Consider the following 17,670-nt stretch of genomic DNA (forward strand, 5'->3'; position numbering starts at 1 on the left):
TTCCCAGAGTTAGCAGTCTTTACGTTCTGTCTCCCTTTCTGATATTTCCCACACATTTCTTCCCCCTTCCCTTATATTCCCTTTCACTATTATTTATATTCCCCAAATGAATGAGAACATATAATGTTTGTCCTTCTCCGACTGGCTTACTTCACTCAGCATAATACCCTCCAGTTCCATCCACGTTGAAGCAAATGGTGGGTATTTGTCATTTCTAATAGCTGAGTAATATTCCATTGTATACATAAACCACATCTTCTTTATCCATTCATCTTTCGTTGGACACCGAGGCTCCTTCCACAGTTTGGCTATCGTGGCCATTGCTGCTATAAACATCGGGGTGCAGGTGTCCCAGCGTTTCACTGCATCTGTATCTTTGGGGTAAATCCCCAGCAGTGCAATTGCTGGGTCGTAGGGCAGGTCTATAGATCAGTGGAACAGAATAGAGAATCCAGAAGTGGACCCTGAACTTTATGGGCAACTAATATTCGATAAAGGAGGAAAGACTATCCATTGGAAGAAAGACAGTCTCTTCAATAAATGGTGCTGGGAAAATTGGACATCCACATGCAGAAGAATGAAACTAGACCACTCTCTTTCACCATACACAAAGATAAACTCAAAATGGATGAAAGATCTAAATGTGAGACAAGATTCCATCAAAATCCTAGAGAAGAACACAGGCAACACCCTTTTTGAACTCGGCCATAGTAACTTCTTGCAAGATACATCCACGAAGGCAAAAGAAACAAAAGCAAAAATGAACTATTGGGACTTCCTCAAGATAAGAAGCTTTTGCACAGCAAAGGATACAGTCAACAAAACTCAAAGACAACCTACAGAATGGGAGAAGATATTTGCAAATGACATATCAGATAAAGGGCTAGTTTCCAAGATCTATAAAGAACTTATTAAACTCAACACCAAAGAAACAAACAATCCAATCATGAAATGGGCAAAAGACATGAACAGAAATCTCACAGAGGAAGACATAGACATGGCCAACATGCACATGAGAAAATGCTCTGCGTCACTTGCCATCAGGGAAATACAAATCAAAACCACAATGAGATACCACCTCACACCAGTGAGAATGGGGAAAATTAACAAGGCAGGAAACAACAAATGTTGGAGAGGATGTGGAGAAAAGGGAACCCTCATACACTGTTGGTGGGAATGTGAACTGGTGCAGCCACTCTGGAAAACTGTGTGGAGGTTCCTCAAAGAGTTAAAAATATTTTTCAAAAAGTAAACTTGTATATACTCACACTATGCACTATGCACTTAATAACTTTTTTATTAAAATCAATAGTGCATTCCATTCTGAACTGATTGGCAGCAAAAATTCGACAGAAATATTCTACATATTACAGTATCACTTTAAACTGAATCCAGATTGATCCAGTGCATTTATATTAAGAGTTTTTCATTGAAAGCAATGGAACTGAGCCCAAATTAAGAATGCTCCACTGCTTACTAAGAAGTCCATTTGTAAAACTTATTATATTTAAAATCAGGGCCCTCTTTCACCTCCTCCCTCCCTCCCTATGGTATATGCACTGTCCTTTAACCCAAAACAGTTCAATATTTTTTCTTGTTCTCATGGAGAATTCCTGAAACATACTGCAGAAGAAGCTGAGGTCTGGTCAAAAACCCGATGATTACTGTTGCAAATAATAGTTTACATAAAAGAAAGAAATTGAAAATATCTTTTTGTTATTGTTATGACTTTTTATTAAGGCTCTTACATTCTGGCAGGTCAATCATCCCGCTTGTGTGTCACAATCCAACAGCTGAGATGATATTGCAGGACTATCATTAGAGGCGGGAAAAAGGCAACTTTAAGTTATGGTGTGGGTTATACTGAGCTGCTTACTACCTGATGCTCATTCTCCCTTGTGACAGGCAGGACACAGTACAACCTAGAAAGTGGTTGAGGGGCAGCCCAGGTGGCTCGGTGGCTTAGCACCGTCTTAGGCCCAGAGCCTGATCCTGGGGTCCCAGGATCCAGTCCCACATCAGGCTTCCTCATGGAGCCTGCTTCTCCCTCTGCCTGTGTCCCTGCCTCTCTCTTTCTGTGTGTCTCTCATGAATAAATAAATAAAATCTTAAAAAAAATAATAAAGTGGTTGAGAGGAGATACATAATTGGAAAATGATCAAAGGAGAAATAAGGCCTCTCCAAAAATGCCTGGCTTACATAATGTTAAAATCAATCATTTGGACATAATAAGCATCACATTTGAACCAAATTAAGTGACAGAGTTGGCTATAATTTATTAAGTACTCTCATATGCATAGCACGATGTGCTTCACAGTGGGCCAAAATAGAGCCAAACAATATACTAAAGAGTCAGAAACTCGTTTGACTATTTTAATTGAAAATGTCTCTGAATATCACTTTGTCTTAATGTGTTAACCAGTTATCTTTTGTTCAAGTGAAATCAAAGAATAAATAAATTCATGGCTGGTCAGGTTGAGAAGCATGAGAACTGCTTTATTTATTTTTTTAAATATATTTTATTTATTTATTCATGAGAGACAAAGAGGCAGAGATGCAGGCAGAGGGAGAAGCAGGCTCCATGCAGGGAGCCCGATGTGGGACTCGATCGCGGGTCTCCAGGCTCATGGCCTGGGTGGAAGGCAGGCACCAAATCGCTGAGCCACTGGGGCATCCCTGCTTTAGAGCAGTTCTTTTAACAAGGACTGCTTCACTGAAAATTTTACAATATCATTGTTTAAGAGAGAATTTTCGACAATAGGCATTGAATTTTAAAGGATTTTTTTGTTTTTGTTTTTGTTTTGGGGGGGGTTGAGAGAGAGAGTGACGGAAGGGGTGGAAAGAGAAGGGGAGAATCTTAAGTAGACTCCCTGTTGAGTGCAGAGCTTATTGAGGAGCTCTATCTCACAACCCTAAGACCATGACCTGAGCCAAAATTACAGTTGGATGCTTAACTGACTGAGCCACCCAGGTGCCCCAAATATATACTGAATTTTAAAATCAATAATAAGAAATATCAAAAGTTATTAATAATTCATGGTTATAAAAATTATTGAACTACAACAGTCACAGATGTAACTTGTATTAAAATTACTCTCTTCATTTTTCAGGCTTCAGTAAGCATTACCAAAACTATTTGTAATTATTTTGAACCCAATCTAAATCTAGAAGCTTAGAAAATCTTAATATTGTGTTTGAGATATTAAGACTTTTAAAACCTGATTGCAGTTTTGTAACTATAGATAAATATATTTCATCTTATTTTTCCTCTCAAGTCTATGAAATAAAGTGTGGTCCCTTGGCTATAGATTTTTGGATTCTGATTATGCTAGGCAACCAATCCAAGTCTGACTAAGAGAATCCTCCAAAAAGAGACCTCATAAAATAGAAAGTAATGTTAGATATTCCAATATTGACATAAATTAGGGAGGTTGGTCTGCATGTATAATGAACCCAAATAGCATCGGCCAGTGAGGAGGAAATGATAACTTGGACCAGATACAAATAGAGAGGCCAAGTATAGTTGATAATCTTGGTTTTGCTTGGCTAGTATCCATTCCGAATTCTTTGGTATGCACCATACTATTTTGTTTGGAGGGTTATTTTCTTCCCATTGAGTGTGGTTTTGGTGGTAAGTCAGTTAAGGGAACCTGCCTCAGGGCACCTGGGTAGCTCAGTTGGTTGAGCATCAGACCCTTGGTTTCCTCTCAGGTCATGATCTCAGGGTTATGAAATTGAATCTTGGGTTGGGCTTGCACTCACCATGTAGTCTGTTTGAGATTCTCTTTCTCCCTCTCCTTCTGCCCCCAGCCCCAACTTGTGCACTCTCTAAAATAAATAATCTTTAAAAAAAGGGGGGGAGGGAGTAACCTGCCTTAATCAGGCCAAAGGGAAGGGGAAGACATAGACCAATCTAGCCTAATCAATATACAAAATAACTTAAGAATTTCATTCTCTGAAGAATTGAGCTCAGGATTGCAAGGGTAAAAAAGATGGGTACCTCTTTCATTCCAACTGTAGTGATATCTTGAACAAACAAGCCATCAGTTCCGCTGCTTCTGGCCTCAAATTGTTTTTTCTAGACCTAGTCCTATAGCTTTTTATCATTGTGTGAGATACAGTATCCTTCTCATAAATATATCTTCATCTCATTCTTACAATTAGCTCAAATAAGTTTCTGTTACTTTTATCCAAATAGCCTAATTGTTTCACTGAGAAGCCAGCTGAGTTCAGAACTGGCCTCCAAGTAGAGGGAAGGGAAGCTGATAGCCAATGCCAGTGTTCCAAGTGCAGTATCAAAGTGATGAAGCTACATCAATCTTGGTTCTGTCAGGGCTCAGTAACAAAAGAAGTTCACTCCAGGGAAAAATGCACACTGGGAGGAGAACCCACACTTTACATGAGCAGTTGTATTGTCCTTACAGAAAAATCAACCTCTTCAAAATAGTAGGCCAGCCAGAAACAAAATGGTGCAAATAGGTCTCTCAGTCAGAGGACCACACTCGCAGAATACTAGAGGAAGTTCAGCACAAGGGACCAAAGAAGAGGGTAGAGGTATTCTGTAGTTCAGGGCCCCTCCTGATCATCAGGGCTCATCTTGGCATAGCTATCCTAGATCTACATTTACAGGTCTTATTTCAGACTTATCTGTTCCTGGGACCAAAGTAATCAATAAGGCTTTTTACTCTAGTCCAGAATGGCCCAAGGGCTGGGCAAGGCTGTACCACTTCTTCAATCTGGGATGACTAGGCAGGGCTGGGACAAGCAGGCTATGATAGGATAAAGATGGTTTGCTAAGAGTGGAGAAAGTTAGTGATAAGCTGTGCTTTGAACTGAAACAAAGTTTAAATATATAATCTAGCACACTTGGTATTTCCCAAAATATTACCTCTCTGCAATTGAACTTGCTCTTCTTTCTTCTTGGGATGTCCTTTCTTTTATTCTCTAATGGTAAGATCCTTTTTTTTTTTTTTTTGTATATTAGATCCAGCTCAAGTACCATATATCTTCCAGGGAGAATTCTTGGCTTTTCAAATAAGCTTATGATATTTTTACATAATTCTAATTTGAATTATTTATTCCTCCTACAGGAAGGCATGGACAATTTCCAATTAATATATGGATTTGCGCAATGTGCCCTATACATCACAGGAATACAGAAAATAGTTGTTGAATAAATGCCAAGGTCATGAAAGATGTAACTCCTTCTTTGGCTGAAATTATTTAGATCTCTCTTTTATGTTTTAAGTATTCATGAAAAATGTTTCAGCTAGAAATTAAATTCCATTAGCACTGGAGGCACTGTCTGCCCTCCACTACACACAAAACTAATTCTATTACTGATGGAGAAAAAAATCTCCCCAAAATAAGGAGAAAGGGGGGGAAAATGCAGAGGAATAGAGGGAAAAGGAAGTGAATGTCTCACAACTCAGTTATGTAATATATTTCGAGAATTCTTAGGTATTTCTCTCTGGTGTATAGATGGAATATACCAACAAGGCACTTTAGTTTGTATTTGGAAAACATGCATAAGAATATCAATAGTAGACAGCCCAGGTGGCTCAGTGCTTTAGCACCGCCTTTAGCCCAGGACATGATCCTGGAGACCCAGGATTGAGTCCCACATCAGGCTCCCTGCATGGAGCCTGCTTCTCCCTCTGCCTGTGTCTCTGCCTGTGTGTGTGTGTGTGTGTGTGTGTGTGTGTGTGTGTGTGTGTCTCATGAATAAATAAATAAAATCCTTAAAAAAAAAAAAAAGAATATCAATAGCAATGAAAAAGAAAACGTGTTTAAGTGCTCCAAAACAAACTATGGGGGAAGGGGAGTCTAGATTCTCTGTGATTGATAAGTATTCTCTGCTTCATTCAGATAGCTCTTTATTCCAGATCAAAGGCCTGAAAATTATTTTTTTCCCTCTAATACCTGAAATCCAAGTTTTCAGTGCCCCAAATCATCAGCATTATCTTCTTCGGAAAGAATTCTTTCTCTACGTTGAAGACTAATATGTATCTTATAATGTACGTATCATAAGTAGTCCATTTAGAATTCCTTCCTTTCAAAATAAAAAATAAAGAATGCTTTTCAAAAGAGTGATTTGTGCATCATTTAACTTTTTCCTTATCCACAAAGAACCAGTTTTACTCCTAATGGAAGTGAATTTAAAAATGTAATTTTAAAATAACCATGACAGCCTACTCCCTAAAAATATACATACAAGTTCAAGGAACAATAAATAAAATGATCAAGAGAGAATTTGTTTCATAAAGTTTCAGATAAACTTGGTTTTAGCAATTTAGAGTTCTGAAAAATATGTCCATGTATAAAGCATTCATGCATCTCTCAGAAGAATGGCCTTTTGAAAGAAATCAAACCTTGTTTCTTTTTACAAAAATAATCAGGAAGACATCCAAACAATTGTTTTCAGTGAGCTTATGAACTTTTAGAAGGTTAAAGTCTCTATTCTTGTTTCTTTGGGGATTCTTTCTATACCTTTAATAGGCTCAGTAAAGCTGTACCCATCAAATGTGTTGGCAGTTTACAAGACAACTGTGCCTGCAAGAAACTAGGCCTACATTTCACTTATCCTACAGGGTTTGACATTATAAAACAGTTACTTACATTTTTCTATCAAATGATACTGTTCATTTATAAGAGTGAAAGGTTTGATTCCAAAATCATAGCGATTTGAAGGATTTCTCTTCCCAAATATTAGGACCTCTAATGCTACAAATTAGAACTTACACAGTGACAGATAAACTTCCTGCATAAACTGACTTTTAAAAATTATTTTATAATTATATATTAAGTATATAGGAATGTTTATTTCCAAAATGTTTCTCTAAAACGCAACCAGTTTATCTAACTTTTTTGAAGAAAGGAATGACCCTAATTAGCGGCGAGTCATCCTAATGACATATTGAATTTTTGATCCAACTTACTGCTTGGATTTTTATTGTGTCTTTTTAGAAATGTGACACAACCACAAATATTCAAATGGACCCAAATTCCATGGAGTCACATGATACATGTAAAGTCCCACTCTCCCCTAAATGGAACAGAAGAAGGTTCCTAGTGCACTGTAAATACTCTTCAAACTCTATTCTCAGAAAGCCCCTTCTCTCTCTTCCAGGGGTTTTTCTTTTTAGTCTTCAAACCAGTGTTGATTGATTAGAGCTTATATTAAAATTGAGAGTCTCTGGCCTGGCTATTTATAGCAATGTAGATGTCCAGGCCATTGTTGGATGAAGGGAGAAAGGCCAATCATTTATCTCCATGGTGTGTAGCTGAAAAGGAAGCACCTTCCTTCCAGAAAGCTAGGAAATGCCTTCCAACCCCTAATTACTTTTCCAAATTCCCTTGCCTTGGATACTACGGCAGAATATAATCTCCAGCCATCCTAGATCTGGAGGAATCAATTATTCCAGGGATCTTTCCATTCTGGGAATGGAGAGAAATGGATTCAGCAGGAAGGGCCAGGGTCTTCCACTTCAACCAGTGAAACTATGACCACTTATGATCAATTTGGTGCTTCTACCTTATTGACCATCATGCAAAAACACCTTTCGAGGGAAGAGAATAAAAGGAAAAAGAGGCAGAGTCATGGCTAGAAGGGGAAGGTTTTCCAACTTCTTTGGGTTAAAGGGCAGTAGAGTCTCAAAAGATTTTTTGAGCAGAGGGATCCAACAAAGGAGTAAGGTAACAACAGATGATGTGAATGGGAGCATATCAGGTAAAGAGAGCCTGTTCTGTCTGCTCGAGGCTGTTCCACTTGCTGTAAAATCAGAGGATTGTGTATCGTTCATACAATGGGACATAGTAAGTTGTCAAAATCACCTGAAAATGTTTCTAACTCCATCATTGATTCCTACGTCTCTTCAGTTTTGATTGAAATTAAAATTAACTCACTTAGATAAGCATTGCTTTCCACATGGCAGTTTACATAAGGTACAAGGGTGTTTATAAACTTTTTAATTTTATCAAAAGGAAAACTATAAAATAACTCAGTAGTCTCTGTGATTTTGTGAGTGAGTTATAAAAAGAGAACATGGATTTTTATGTCTTCTGTACCTGGCACAAATTAAAATGATGCTGCAGAAGGTCCAGCACCTAAGTCTGGAGTGTTCACCATTTTTCTCAACAATGTCCTCCCATTGGCCCACTGCCTCTCCCTCCACTCAGTCTCTGACACCCCAAATCCAGTGTTCCTCAAACTTAGAAATATGTTTCCTTTCCGATGGAAAAAAAAAGGAATCTTCTTTGAGGATTTCTGGTGTTGACAAATTATTTTTATTATTATGTTTGTTAAATATGTATAAATACAAAACTAAGTATAAACTCCTTATGCTTAGATAGAGCTTCTGCTTAGAGCTTTAATTCTCCAACCAAAACAAATTTACCAACATATACAAGCAAAATTTAGAAAGCAATATAATTCAAATTAACAACATTAATTTAGTGCAATAGATGATGCTATTATATTGCAACTAAATGTGAATATGGTATTTAACTGCCTCTGTACAGGTTTGTCATCTTTGTTCTGAATGCCTACACTGTCTTCTGATATCTTATAATTCAAGTGTTCTAAACTTTTTCTATTAAAACTATTGTGAATGAAGCCTTAAATTTTCATTTCCTTGTGTTGCCATTTGGACTTTACCTGGTCTTAAATGCATCATTTATGTATTAAGTTCTGCCTCTATTCTTTTCATATTTTCCCACATTATAATTACCACTTCGCTTAAACATGTTCTTAGACACTAATGCATGGTGGATCTCCACTGGGGCAATTTTGCCTCTCAGGGGATATTTGGCAACATCTGGAGGCATTTTTGGTTGTCAAGTGGGAAAAGGGAGTACTAGCATCTAGTAGGCAGAGTCCAAGGATTCAGCTAAACATCCTACAATGCACAGGCCAGATTCTTACAAGAAAACCATCTAATACAAAATGTCAATGTGAAGGTTGAGAAACTCAGATAAGGCATATTCTAACTGTTAAATCCTCTCTCAGTACTTGGTTACAAGTGGTTCTGTGGATGATACAAAATATGTTTATTATCAATTAATTTTACGGTTTTTTTTTTTTTGTTTTTGTTTTTAATTTTACGTTTTTATTTAAAATTTTAAAAAAATTTAAAGGCCATTCTGTCCTTCTGAAAAATTTCTCAATGCCATCTGATCAATGAAAACTAAAACTCCAGAAACTCAGAACTTCCATTTTAAAGAAGTTAATTTTCATATGTAACATTATAAAATTCCCAACAGGGTCTAGAATTTTTGAATCTTGATCTATTTATTTTTTAGCCTGTGTATTTATACATATGTAGAATTATTCTAGAATGTCAGTAAATTAAATCACCATAAAAATATGTGCTAGCCCATTAAATGACCATAATCCCATATAAAAAACACATAAAGTTTAGTGCAGAATCAATATTATATTATAAACTAACACCTGGATATACATTCCTTCAAAGGCATGATGGGTATGAGAAAGTTTGCAAACTAGAATTATAGATCAGTCTAAAATGAGAATATCATATTAGAATTCTAATACCATTTTTCTCTATCAAAAAAGTATTTATAGAACACCTGTTATGTGGCATGGTCTCTATACAGTTCAATCTTGGGCCAAGTACAATGTGTGTTTTTCCTTTCCACCAGTATCGGTGTCTAATGGGTTTCAGCCAGAATGCCTGGAAAATAAATCCTTGTCAAGATTAAAGAAATGAGAATGCTTTTAAAGCCAAATTTTTGCTTGCTGCAACAGAAAATGGTTTCCAAATAGTGTGCCTTTCAGGTCCTTTTTGACCTCTTCTAGGCAGTTGCTTCAAATTGTGGATCAACTTTAACATATCCATCCTTTTCTAGGAGAAAATATTAAGACATCAGCCTAGAATCTTCCTCTGACTCTGTATTGTCCTGACCAGTTATGTGACTTTGGGAAATTATCTATCCTCCCATTTCCTCATTTGTACAACAAAGATAACAATAATACTTTTATTAGCTTTCTGATGGCTAAATGTGTAATATGGGGAGAGCTGAGAACAATACCTGACACTTGATAAGCTCTTGGTAAGTGTTTGCTATAATTATTCATTTGAGCAATTATAATAAAGAATAAAAAGTTTACAAAAGAGCAGAAGAAAATTGCTAAAGCCTATTTTTAAAATACAACTAGACATTTGAAATGAGAAGCATTATTGTGCCTGAAGTAAACCATTCTCTTAATTCCTTCTAGACAATAGTTTCACTGAAAATGTGCCCATTTACTATTTTTGAGTCCAATTTTTTCACTAATTCAAATAACTAAACATTTACTGAGCCCCTCCTATGTTTCAGAGCAGATGGGGCCTAGTGTGGAGTTTCAAAGATGAATAAGGCAAAGGTTCTTCACTCCAGAAATTAATGATCTAAAAGAAAACTGATATTGGCATAGAACCAAAAAACACACACACACACACAAAAAAAAAAAAAAAAAAAAAAGCTTTAGCCCACTACCTGATTCACAGGCTTACTTAAATATGTGTTTGTGAACAGCCCACAGTCAGTGATAATACAAAGAAAACAAAAAGAAAAAGAATTGTATTTTTCATGCTTCTGTCAAGAACTCTCTTTATGAAAACAGATGTTGATTACAGATTTGAAGAATTCATTCCAAGCTTCTTATGTGCATTTATAACTCAAACACACACACACACACACACACACACACACACACACACACACACACACCAAATAAAGCACACAGTTTTTCTTTTAATTCCAAACAATGTTCAATAAAATTCTATGCAGGGCAGTCCCAGTGGCCCAGCGGTTTAGCGCTGCCTTCGGCCTGGGGTGTGATCCTGGGGACCCAGGATCGGGTCCCACATCGGGTTTCCTGCGCGGAGCCTGCTTCTCCCTCTGCCTGTGTCTCTGCCTCTCTCTTTCTCTGTGTCTGTCATGAATAAATAAATAAAATCTTTAAAAATAAATAAATAAATAAACAAATAAATAAATAATAAAATACTACGTAAAGTTTCACTTCAGTATGGACTCCACTGAAATAGGTGATGGATATTAGCCCCAACAGAGAAAAGACAGAACAAAGAAGTGAAATTATAAGCACTGCATTTAGAACACTCTTGCCATTTGCGTGATTCCCCACAGGGTTGTGAATGAGACTTGGCCTGCAAACACTGTATATTTATAATCTTACCTAGCGTCTACAATGCTCCTAGGCTTCTGCTAAAAGTCTCAAAGGGATGAAAATGATAAAGTAAGCTCTGTGTGGAAGATGAGGAGCTTAAAACTTAACTCAAAGAATAACAACAACAAAACCAACATGTAATTATCCTATCATAATATTCCCAGAGGGAGTATTTCTACCCACAGCATTCAAATCATTGTCCTTGTGCCTGTCACATTTATAACAATAATGGTAAAAATGCTGCATGATTTTGGGGAAAAAAGAAACAATTTTGTATCATGTTACTGATTAATAATTACAGAGAATTCACAATTCAATGTCATTTGGTTCTATAATAGGAAATAAATTCTAATATCTTGTATCTGTCAAGGCTGAAAGATCCAATTTTTACCTATTTGCAAGCTTACAAGTTAGTGTGCCACAACTTCATGGGCACAGTTTTAAGACACTACTCTTAACTCAGAAAGAAAGCATACTTTGTTACTCCAGGACTTAATTTTCTACTTGCGACTTTTTTTCCCTTTTTAAAAATTGTAATTCAATTAGCCAACATAAAATACGTACTTAGTTTCAAATGTAATGTGCAATGACTTATCAGTTGCATATGACACCCAGTGCTCATCACAGCATATGTCCTCCTTAATGTCCATCACCCTGTTACCCCATCCCCAGGCCCTTCTCCTCTCCAGCAACCCTCAATTTGCTTCCTATAATTAAGAGTCTTTCATGGTTTTTCTACCTCTCTGATGACTTTCCATTCACTTTTCCTCTGTTCCCCTATGATCTTCTGCACTGTTTCTTATATTCCATATATGAGTAAAACCATATGACAATTGTCTTTCTCTGACTGACTGATTTCATTCAGCATAATACCCTCCAGTTCTATTCACATTGATGTAAATGTTAAGTATTCATCCTGATGGCTGAGTAATATTCTATTTTTTATATATACTACATCTTCTTTATCCATTTATGTTACAAAGCTGTAATCATCAAGACAGTATGGGAGGACTTCATTTTATTTCTCTTTGTGTTTCAAGTCCCTGACAAAAATGTTGAAAACATAAGTATTCCACGCAGGGCAAGCGAATAAAACAAAATTTAAAAGATGCCCTGTCAGTATTTACATGACTATGATGATATAAGCACAAATGACTTAATATATTAATAAAAATGTTTTTTTCACCTGGATGAACAGTTGCACCACTGAGACACATTTCACACAAATCTATTTTCATCCTATCAAATGAAGCAAAGGAGGTAATACTATGTAGAAAGTATAGAAAGTAGGGCAGCTCATATGGCTCAGCAGTTTAGTGCCACCTTCCACCCAGGGTGCGATCCTGGAGACCCGGGATCGAGACCCATGTCGGGCTCCCAGCATGGAGCCTGCTTCTCCTTCTGCCTGTGTCTCTAACTCACTCTCTCTCTCTCTCAAGAATGAATAAATAAAATCGTTTTTAAAAAAAAGTATAGAAAGTATCATGATCCAAAAATGGGAAACTCATTTCCAGATATCCAAAAGCTTGGATAGCAGGAGGCTTGGAAGAATATAGCAAGTATTCACAAATCTTAACAGAAAGCAGAAAAAGAGAACTACAAGAAGGAATAAATCTGTATGTAAAATATCAAATATCATTCTAATTAGATCAGGCTAAATTAGCAAATATTTACTTCATAGACTTTGTTAAAGATAAATGATTGAATTTCTGTTCCATGATGGCTAACTGAACACAAAAACTTACTTATGCCCCCTCCAAAGATTTTCAATGTGACAGAAAAATATAAAAGTAAGGTCATGTGGCAAAGAATCTGAGACAGAGTAGTCAGTATATAATTTCAATTTATTGTTATTCTTTTTCAAGGATGCCATTTGAAAGTTCTAGCTACTTCTATGCTACGGTGCAGACAACAAATAATCTTAAGTTAGGGAAAAGCACTTGATTAAATATCACAGTATCTGGCAAAATTAAAAGTTTCTCTTTTCTTCAGTCCAGATCTTTGAACATTTTTTCATAGTAAGTTGGAAATTTCAGGATACCAAAAGATAGAAAGGAGACAAGCCAAAAGAATTTATACCATACCTTTATTTCTTACTGTAGGCAATGCCAAGGGATATTCCAATTCTATTCCTGCTGCTTCCATTCTCCTTCAAAGTTGGGAGTTCTCAGTCAGTATTTTTTAGGACTATCAACTTACCTACCTCACTGGGGTCATAAGGACAACAGAGAGGTTACAAACTACCTCTAGCCAGGCTCTGTGGTCAAGTTTGGTGCCTACCTTAAAAATAGCAAATATTTCCAAATGTTTTTGTTATTTTCCTGGCAAAGATTATATGATCTTGCTGACAATCCAATTATAACTCTCTTAATTTCAGGTAGGCTCAAAGGTCTTACCTTATTTAGAGCACTGAGGAGAAATACCATTTCTGTTCTCTGATTTAAATTAAATAGCAAGCAACCATCATTTCTACACAAAGAAATACTTCTCAAAGAAACTTTACAAATATTACATATTACACCCTCTTGTTACAGTATGTGGAATAATTCCATCCATGGAAAGATACACACCAGGCTTTAACTAGGAAAACTAGTTTGGCAAACTCCTTTATCTCCCATAAGAAAGATAAATTGATGTGTCATCATACTAAAAAGCCCAGAGATTTTTCTGAAGCTCTCCCATAGAGCTGCAGATCATTATAAACACCATGCAGGATACTAGCTCACTCAAGAGCACAGTAAAGGAGAAGGAATTCTTCATCTCTATTCTAGCTGACCAGTCCAGGCCACAATGCTTCATGACTGCACAATCTCAACAGCCTCCAACTATTCTGATATCCTTCAATTGTTCACATGCCAATGATCTCCCAGCTGTTGGCAACATTTTATTTCTAAAGGTGTAGTTCTAATAATATTATACAACTTAGAATTTTTCCAACCACTTATTACCTACAGGAGGAGTGTAAGTTCCCAAGCCCATCAAGCTGAACCACTCCCCCTTCTCCATTCCTTCAATATTCCTCTTTATTTGAAAATCATGGGCTGCAGATAATTTATGAAGATATGTGACTCTTGGAGTTCCTGGGTGGCTCAGTTGGTTAGGAGTCTGCCTTTGGCTCAGGTCATGATCCTAGGGTCCTGGGATCGAACCCCACATCAGGCTCCCTGTTTCAGTGGGGAATCTACTTCTCCCTCTCCCTCTGCCTCTCCTCTGGCTTGTGTTCTTTCTCTCTCTCTCAAATAAAACACTGAAAAAGAAGATATGTGACTCTGTCCCACAAAATAAAACTAGGATGCAAGTATAAGTAAATCAGACATTTGTATGTCTCCAGGGCTGGGTATTGACTTCTCCTGAAGTTCCTAAGAGTCAGAGCACATGATATGGTCACTAGAAGGGATTAGGTTGAACAGAAACAGGTGAAATATAAAAATGGCTGGAAGACTGGGAGAGCCAGTAAGGCAGTGAAGCAACTGATGGTCAAGGGAAGAAAAGTAACAAGTGTTGTTGCAGAAATAAAGGTCAAAGACATGAAATCTCTGAGGCTCAGCAGATCTGTAATCCACAGTAAGATGACAAATTTTAATTGTTGAGTGGTAAGTGCTGAAAATAACCAGATTTCTAAGATTTTTTTAATTGGAGAAGGTTAAAGGACAATGAGGCTAGGGTTCTGAAAAGCTCATACAGATCAAATCAGCCAAATGAAGACAGAGGATGGAGTGAAAAGGGAAACCTTGCCCTCATTGCCCAAATGTTTCCTGGAGATGGAAGAGTCTCCTGAAAGGGGAAGAAGATGTCACTAAGAAGGCATAGAAACCGGCATATAACTCAATGACATGAGCCCCAGCTCATTGAACAACCTAAAATCAAAGTAAAATATATCCGATTTAATTCTTGAAATAAAACATAGCTTAAGATAATTAACATTAAAAAAATTCCTCAAAAAAGTACTCAGAGTTTATCTGTATTTTTATATTTGGTTAAAAAATGAAAGATACATTGTTCTAAGCAAACAAACACTCAAAACACTCCTGGGCCAAACACACAAAGTTGAGAGACTTTAATTAAACCGTGTAAAACTTTCCAGAGTGAAAGATTGCTTGTAATCCACATTAAGATAACTAAACATTTAACTTTTTTTTTAAAGATTTATTTATTTATTTATTCATGACAGACATAGAGAGAGAGAGGCAGAGACACAGGCAGAGGGAGAAGCAGGCTCCATGCAGGGAGCCCGACGTGGGACTCAATCCCGGGACTCTGGAATCACGCCCTGGCCCAAAGGCAGGTGCTAAACCACTGAGCCACCCAGGGATCCCCAACATTTAACTTTTTGACAAGATTTAAAGTGTAGCCATAAAAATGGGGTGGCAGATTTCAAGAGAGAAGAACCCCAGCCCCTGCTGTTCAGAGTCAAGTTTTTCCTCAGGAACTTTATTACCAGAAGAGGCACTGCTGACACTGAGCACCGTTTCCTGCTTTGGCTGTGCCTACCCACAGAGACATGAATAGATTTTTATTAGACGTCTGTTAGGTACATTGAAAATAATCTAGGTTGTCGGTCAAAGAAAAGTGTTATAATCCATTATGTTACAAAAGAGAAAAATGTTATTTCAGTAGACACCTTAAAAGTGGCTGTACCTTTAAAATGCAGCATTGCAGCATATAGTAACCAGATTTTACCCCTACAGTTGTGGGTCTCCACCTTAAAATGTGAATAATATCAACTGAAAAATCAGAAAGCATAACAATTCTATTTTAAAAATATAGATTTAACGATGTATATTCAAATTGAGAGTTCTTAAATAACCAATGTTTTACAAGTTACTCCCCATTAACTGAATTATTATAAAATGCTACAGATATTAATGAAAACTGAAAATAACATAGCTTTCAAGTTGAACATTCTCAAAATCTGAAAGGCAAGGGGAAAAAGGCATTACATAATGGTTCACTAAGGATGTAAGAAAATGGTAAATAAAACAGCAAAATAAATTTGATGGCTTAAAATTTCCTTTTTTTTAAACACTTTATTTATTCATGAGGGACACAGAGAGAGAGAGGCAGAGACTGAAGCAGAAGGAGATGCAGGCTCCCTGCGAAGAGCCCGATGTGGGACTCAATCCCAGGACTCAGGGATCATGCCCCTGAGCTGAAGGCAGATGCTCAAACACTAAGCCATCCAGGTATCCTGATGGCTTAAAATTTTCAAAACTAATTTTTCTGTAATACGGTAATGCTCTAGGTGGCCACCTCACATTAGAAAATGTGCTGTCCCTGTTTACCATCATACAGTTAGCAATAAGTTAAAAAATTATGGAATTCTCTTAACATTTCTCCATCAGTAAATTGCTATTTAGGGATTATAATATAATATATAATCCTATATATTTATAAGGATTTTTTATTTTACTGTGTTTTTTTTAAAAGATTTTATTTATTTATTTGAAAGAGTGATAAAATGAGCAGGAGGAGGGGCAGAGGGAGAAGCAGACTCCCCGCTGAGCAGGAAGCTCCATTCAGGGCTCAAACCCCAGGCCTCGAGGATCATGACTTGCTATGAAGGCAGATACTTAATCAACTAAGCCACCCTGGTGCCCCATAAGAATTTTGTAAGTGATGCAAATGAAGAAGTATCAACTTGGTATTTTTATTCCTCTTCACTCATGCACTTTTTATCTGGACCTTAAGAATAATATGGTTACCCACAGGTTACCAACGTCCCCTTTGTGCATTCTGGTGCACAAGACAGATCTTGCTAACACTTCACAATAACCCTCAAAGAAAGACATGGGACATGATCTCAAAAGAAATAATTATAAAAAGCAATGCCTCTATCATAAGCAGTGAAATTGAGGGCAAGTGTCTTAATCACCTGAGCTGCTATTAATTCCTTCCTAATGCCTACCTCCTAAAGCTGTAAGCAATCAGTGAGATAAAGTATGTCAAAACTTCAGTGCAGTGTCTGACTCTGAGAAAGTACTTAATAAGTCACAGTTTATATTACCACTATAATATAAAACCAGTAAGTGAGACAGGACAGGCAGAAAACAAGATAAAATATAATGGATCAAAACTAAGTGTTAGCAATAGAGGTGAGAAGCATCGTAAGAGCTCATAGTAGGGAGACAAGCCAGGAACAAGGCAGTTTCCCAGAGATGCTTTTCTTGAGAACTTACTACTTGGTTTGGCTTCAAAGGCAGAAACTCACAAGAGAGACAAGGGACAGAGAGTCCACCAGGCCTGATGAAGGTCCTGAGGCACATGCATGTATTAGGAACCACCACAGTATAACCAGAAGGATGCTCTTGGGGAAGATTTTGGGACCTGCAATGGAAGCATAGTACAGAAATAAGACTGGAGAAGATATAAATACCAAAGCAAGGAGTTTAGATATATTCAGCAAATGACAAGTGAACAAATTTTCCTAAAGCCTTACGTCTTATAGGGAGTATTTATGTAAACTGCTAAGTTGATTAAAGTAC

General features: G+C 37.0%; 1 protein-coding gene across 12 annotated transcripts in view; it reads right to left on the bottom strand.

Annotated features, from left to right (window-relative positions):
- LOC140641224 (palmitoyltransferase ZDHHC2-like) overlaps positions 1 to 17,670 on the bottom strand; it is a 464,956-nt gene that overhangs the window by 388,241 nt on the left and 59,045 nt on the right. Inside the window, exon 4 of one of the 12 annotated variants that reach the window (XR_012037752.1) lies at positions 10,500 to 10,936. The exons of 10 other annotated variants lie outside the window; for them this stretch is intronic. The gene's annotated coding sequence lies outside the window, so the exon portion shown is untranslated. Of the gene's footprint in view, positions 1 to 10,499; positions 10,937 to 14,581; positions 17,513 to 17,670 lie in introns of those variants that run through there. One more of the 12 variants, XR_012037751.1, reaches the window with a different exon arrangement.

The sequence above is a fragment of the Canis lupus genome, chromosome 10 (assembly GCF_048164855.1).
Source record: "Canis lupus baileyi chromosome 10, mCanLup2.hap1, whole genome shotgun sequence".
NCBI lineage: Eukaryota > Metazoa > Chordata > Mammalia > Carnivora > Canidae > Canis > Canis lupus.